Source organism: Ambystoma mexicanum, chromosome 2q (assembly GCF_040938575.1).
Source record: "Ambystoma mexicanum isolate Mex_15411 chromosome 2q, UKY_AmexF1_1, whole genome shotgun sequence".
NCBI classification, from domain to species: domain Eukaryota; kingdom Metazoa; phylum Chordata; class Amphibia; order Caudata; family Ambystomatidae; genus Ambystoma; species Ambystoma mexicanum.
In genome coordinates this window covers 322,348,167-322,354,219 of record NC_090924.1, presented here as the reverse complement: position 1 = coordinate 322,354,219, position 6,053 = coordinate 322,348,167, and the positions used below count along the sequence as shown (strand labels likewise).

The 6,053-nt window shown below is 43.5% G+C and overlaps 1 non-coding gene across 1 annotated transcript; it reads left to right on the top strand.

Moving 5' to 3' along the window:
- Window positions 1–5,416: 5,416 nt before the first annotated feature.
- LOC138570527 (U6 spliceosomal RNA) lies at window positions 5,417–5,523 on the top strand. The gene has a single exon (XR_011303568.1). It is a non-coding gene; the product is annotated as a U6 spliceosomal RNA (small nuclear RNA).
- Window positions 5,524–6,053: the final 530 nt, after the last annotated feature.

Here is a 6,053-nt window from a genome sequence, read left to right as displayed (position 1 = left end):
GGCACATGACAGGACAGAAACTTTCTTAATTTGCAAGGCTTTATTTTTTTAATACATCTTTTTTAATGAAGATTGAAATTGTATGTTCATACATATTACACGACAACACAATACATTTTGAGCCAAATTCAACACTAATGCCTCAGGAGCCTTTTACTTGTGAGTCCTATTGACTGAATGAACAGCCCCGTCGCCTTCAATTTCTTGGCTTGCACATTTAGAAGTGGCACGCGTCTTTTGATTTTTTTTATCCCATTTTACCAAACTCAGTATTATCACTTTCCCCCTTGTTGTGCACTCCAGCGTAAACTGCTTTAAGGTGCTATTTGCAAACATCGCTCTGAACTACAGCTTTACTTGCTTCTAGGCCTTAATCTTTAATTGGAGCGGAGCGTTGTACTCCGGATTTGGCTGCTTTTAGTTTGAAAGTTACAGAAATCAAAAAGAAATCAACAAACAGTTTCATTGTGGAATTCCATTGTCACAATGTGCTGCAGTGCATGAAAACTTAAAATGAATGGTAGGGAGAGGAAGAGGAAGAGTGAGAGGGAAAGGGAGGTTTGTGGGGGGGAGAAAGAGTGAGGGCGGGAAGGAGGGAGGGTAGGAGGGAGGGGGAGTGAGAGAGACTGAGAGAGAGAAAACAAAGAAAATATGATATTTGGGGGCTATGTGTTTGCATGGAAAAGATTTTAGGCTTTAAATCAAGTGGAAAGGGGCTCATTGGCTGGTATCTCAGCCTGTTGATGCTTTGTTGAGTTGCTTGGAACATGCAAGGAAGAAGACCTGAAGCACTCCCGACCAGGTTGCATGTCTCTACGTTACTGAAATCCCACAGACCTCCTCCCTGTGCCACAACGTTCTGGGCACTGAGCTCTGCAGTTGTTCCCCACAAGTCGCCAAGCGCCCCAGATTTACTTTCTCAGATTGGCTAGTTACTGCTACCCTAACTCGACCACTATATTTTCCCCAGATACTTGCTATTGTGGAGTAAGCAGGGCTAAGACAGAGGGAGAGGGGTTGTGCCTATGCAAATCATCTGCCAGGATCATCCCTGGGACGTCATTCCATCTCACCAGCTGACACCTGGGCAGCAGCAGGTAATTTGGAGAACAGAAATATTCGGACAGGCCACAAAGCAAAGACTGGGCCATTGATTGAGGATCCCTTTAGCCATGTCTCCCTAAGTTACCGAGGTCCAGAAAAACTCCACCCTCAGCTCTCATAGAGAGGTCCTTGGCCGATCGTGGCCGATCAGGGCAGTGAAGGGTCAGGGGTGACTGCACACTGCCTCACCTTTTCACTGCTTTCTACAGCGGTAATGCTTTTGCAGAAGCAGCCTGTACAAGTGATTTTGTTCTGCGCTGTGGGAAAGTAACATTTATCCACTGACATTAACCAAACTACTTGCGCTGTTCAACGCACATACATGCAGAGAAATCATGTTATGTTTTTTGGGGAAGGTCTAGAGTGTCCTGCTGATTATTTATTAAGCTGTGCTCTACTCTTGCTTTTACATAGAGTCTTCCCTGCCAGGAATGTTTAAGGCATACTGTATGTCCCTCCCTTACAATGAAAACTCTGTTGAAAACACAGAGGTACATAGGAATGGATCTGTTAAGAAATGAAACAAAAAGCCTGGAAAAATGTCGAAACGGGTAGGATTTGGACTTACAATTAACAGACTCACAGTCAGATGTGCTATCCCTTGATTCACTGACTCCCTTTCCTTTGTGTAATCCTTTTGCTCTCACTAGGGTTTTCCAAAGTGGCTTGCATATAAAAGATCCTAGACCTGCATTTTGTGGCGCACATGCCTCATATCCCATTGCTCTTGATAAACTCACATCATCTCCCACCAATACAAGCTGTAAAAGATTTTCAGGGCTTAGCCAAGCAAACTAGACGTGGGTCGAAGGTTGAGCAATCCTTAAATCAGCAGCAAAGTTAACATTGAAATTAGCCTCAGAATCTCTTAAAGGATGGTCCAACATCTGATGCTTGCAGCGCGCGATGGGCCAGCCTGGGTGCTGACACCTTAAACCATCTCCTGTTGTTGCCTTGTCCTTGATCCAGCCATGGGTCCACATACACTCAGAGGTACAGAGTGTTTCTCATGTCTATGCGTCTGCTGTGATGCTCTCACGCGTGCCTCACCCAGCCATCGTGATGGGGAGGGGGTGTCAATTTGCAAGCACCCTGGAGCATGAATCTTTTTATCTTTAAATATAATTGGCATTAAACCAAACCATTTAGGACCAGATAAGTACAGCAGCAAAGAATGCTGGTGTATTGCTGTTTGCCTCTTAATTTCATACCATCCAACATCTAAATTGTGTTTGGTCAAACGTTTGCCATATCAAATGTCCTTATGTCAAAGGGCAGAAAGTCCAGAGGTCCTAATCAATGGTTTGGTTGGCTCTCCCTTTGCGCTTGCCTTAAGGCGTCAGCACCAGAGGCTGCCCGATTGCACCCTGCAAGCAATCAATGTTGGCCCATCCTTTAAGAGATTCTGAGGCTGATTTCAATGTTATTTTTGCTGCTGATTTAAGGATTGCTCAACCTTTGACCCACGTCTAGTTTCCTTGGCTATGCACTTGACATCTTTTACAGCTTGTATTGGTGGGAGATGATGTGAGTTTATCGGGAGCAACGGGATATGAGGCATGTGGGCCATAAAAAACAGGTCTAGGATTTTTTTTTATATGAAAGCCTCTTTAAGTAAGGAACTTTGGAAAACCCTGCTGAGAGCAAAAGGATTACACAAAAGGTAAGGGGGTCAGTGGGTCAAGGGATGGCACATCTGACGGTGAGTCAGTTTATTGTAAGTCCAAATTCTACCTGTTTCAACATTTTTCCAGGTGTTTGTTTAATTTCTTAACAGATCCATTCCTATGTGCCTCAGCAACACATGTACTAATATTGGAATGATAATGGGAAAATGGAATTGGTTCCTGCTCTAAAGGATGACACGCACATTTTTAAAGCATTCACTATTGTTGGCACATGACAGGACAGAAACTTTCTTAATTTGCAAGTCTTTATTTTTTAATACATCTTTTTTAATGAAGATTGAAATTGTATGTTCATGCATATTACACGACAACACAATACATTTTGCGCCAAATTCAACACTAATGCCTCTGAAGCCTTTTACTTGTGAGTCCTATTGACTGAATAAACAGCCCAGTCCCCTTCAATTTCTTGACTTGTACTTTTAGAAGTGGCACGCTTCTTTTGTTTTTCGATCCCATTCTACCAAACTCAGTATTATCTCTTTCCCCCTTGTTGTGCACTCCAGCGTAAACTGCTTCAAGGTGCTATTTGCAAACATCGCTCTGAACTACAGCTTTACTTGCTTCTAGGCCTTAATCTTTAATTGGAGCTGAGCATTGTACTCCGGATTTGGCTGCTTTTAGTTGGTTGATTTCTTTTTTGATTTCTGTAACTTTCCAACAGTTTCATTGTGAAATACCATTGTCACAATGTGCTGCAGTGCATGAAAACTTAAAATGAATGGAAGGGAGAAGAGGAAGAGTGAGAGGGAGAGGGAGCGGGGCGGGGGGAAAAGAGAGAGGACAGGAGGGAAGGCAGGAGGGAAGGAGGGAGGTAGAGAGAGATAAAGAGAGAGAAAACAAAGAAAATATGGTATTTGGGGACTATGTGTTTGCATGGAAAAGAGTTTAGGCTTTAAATCAAGTGGAAAGTGGCTCTGTGGCTGGTATCTCAGTCTGTTGATGCTTTGTTGAGTTGCTTGGAGCATGCAAGGAAGGAGACCTGAAGCACTCCCAACCAGGTTGCATGTCTCCAAGTTACTGATATCCCACAGACCTCCTCCCTGTGCCACAAAGTTCTGGGCACTGAGCTCTGCAGTTGTTCCCCACAAGTCGCAAAGCGCCCCAGATTTACTTTCTCAGAGTGGCTAGTTACTGATACCCCACCTCGACCACTGTATTTTCCCTAGATACTTGCTACTGTGGAGTAAGCAGGGCTAAGAGAGAGGGAGAGGGGATGTGCCTATGCAAATCACCTGCCAGGATCCTGCCTGGTACGTCATTCCATCTCACCAGCTGACGTCTGGGCTGCGGCAGGTAATTTGGAGAACAGACATATACGGACAGGCCACAAAGCAAATGCTGGGCTGTTGATTGAGGATCCCTTTAGCCATGTCTCCCTAAGTTACCGAGCTCCAGAAAAATTCCACCCTTAGCTCTCATAGAGAGGTCCTTGGCCGATCGTGGCCGATCAGGGCAGTGAAGGGTCGGGGGTGACTGTACACTGCCTCACCTTTTCACTGCTTTCTACACTGGTAATGCTTTTGCAGAAGTGGCCTGTACAAGTGATTCTGTTCTGCTCTGTGTGAAAGTGACATTTATCCACTGACATTAACCAAACTACTTGCGCTGCTCAACTCACATACATGCAGAGAAATCATTTTATGTTTTTTGGGGAAGGTCTAGAGGGTCCTGCTGATGATTTATTAAGATGTCTGCTACTGTTTCTTTTACATAGAGTCTTCGCAGCCCAGGAATGTTTAAGGCATACGGTATGTCCCTCGCTTACAATGAAAACCGAGGTACATAGGAATGGGTCTGTTAAGAGATTAAACAAAAAGCCTGGGAAATGTCGAAACTGGTAGTATTTGGACTTACAATAAACGGACTCGCAGTCAAATGTGCTATCCGTTGACCCACTGACCCCCTTACCTTTTGTGTAATACTTTTGCTCTCAGTAGGGTTGTCCAAACTTCCCTTCTTAAAGCGGCGTTCTTATAAAAAATCCTAGAACTGCTTTTTGTGGCACACATGCCTCATATCCCGTTGCTCTTGATAAACTCACATCATCTCCCACCAGTACAAGCTGTAAAAGATTTCCAGGGCTTATCCAAGCAAACTAGATTTGGGTCGAAGGTTGACCAATCCTAAAATCAGCAGCAAAGTTAACATTGAAATCAGCCTCAGAATCTCTTAAAGGATGGTCCAACATTTGTTGCTTACAGGGATCAATTGGACAGCCTCTGGAACTGGCGCCATAAGCCACCTCCTGTTCTGCCTTGTCCTTGATACAGCCATGGGCCCACATACACTCAGAGGTACAGAGTTGTTCTCATGTCTATGGGTCTATTGTGATGTTCTCAGGCTTGCATCACCCAGCCATTGTGATGGGGAGGGGGTTGGTGTCATTTTGCAAGCACCCTGGAGCATGAATCTTTAAATATAATTGCCATTAAACCAACCCCTTTAGGACCAGATCAATACAGCAGCAAAGAATGCTTATTCACTGTTGTTTGCCTCTTCATTTCATACCACCCGATATCTAAATGGTGTTTTGACTTTCTGCCCTCTGACATAAGGACATTTGGTATGGCAAACCTTTGACTGGAGGTCCTAATCAATGGTTTGATTGACTCTCCCTTTGCGCTTGCTTCAGCAACACATGTACTAATATTGGAATGATAATGGGAAAATTAAATTGGCCCCTGCTCTAAAGGATGGCACGCACATTCGTAAAGCATTCACTATTTTTGGCACATGACAGGACAGAAACTTTCTTAATTTGCAAGGCTTTATTTTTTTAATACATCTTTTTTTAATGAAGATTGAAATTGTATGTTCATACATATTACACGACAACACAATACATTTTGAGCCAAATTCAACACTAATGCCTCAGGAGCCTTTTACTTGTGAGTCCTATTGACTGAATGAACAGCCCCGTCGCCTTCAATTTCTTGGCTTGCACATTTAGAAGTGGCACGCGTCTTTTGATTTTTTTTATCCCATTTTACCAAACTCAGTATTATCACTTTCCCCCTTGTTGTGCACTCCAGCGTAAACTGCTTTAAGGTGCTATTTGCAAACATCGCTCTGAACTACAGCTTTACTTGCTTCTAGGCCTTAATCTTTAATTGGAGCGGAGCGTTGTACTCCGGATTTGGCTGCTTTTAGTTTGAAAGTTACAGAAATCAAAAAGAAATCAACAAACAGTTTCATTGTGGAATACCATTGTCACAATGTGCTGCAGTGCATGAAAACCTAAAATGAATGGTAGGGAGA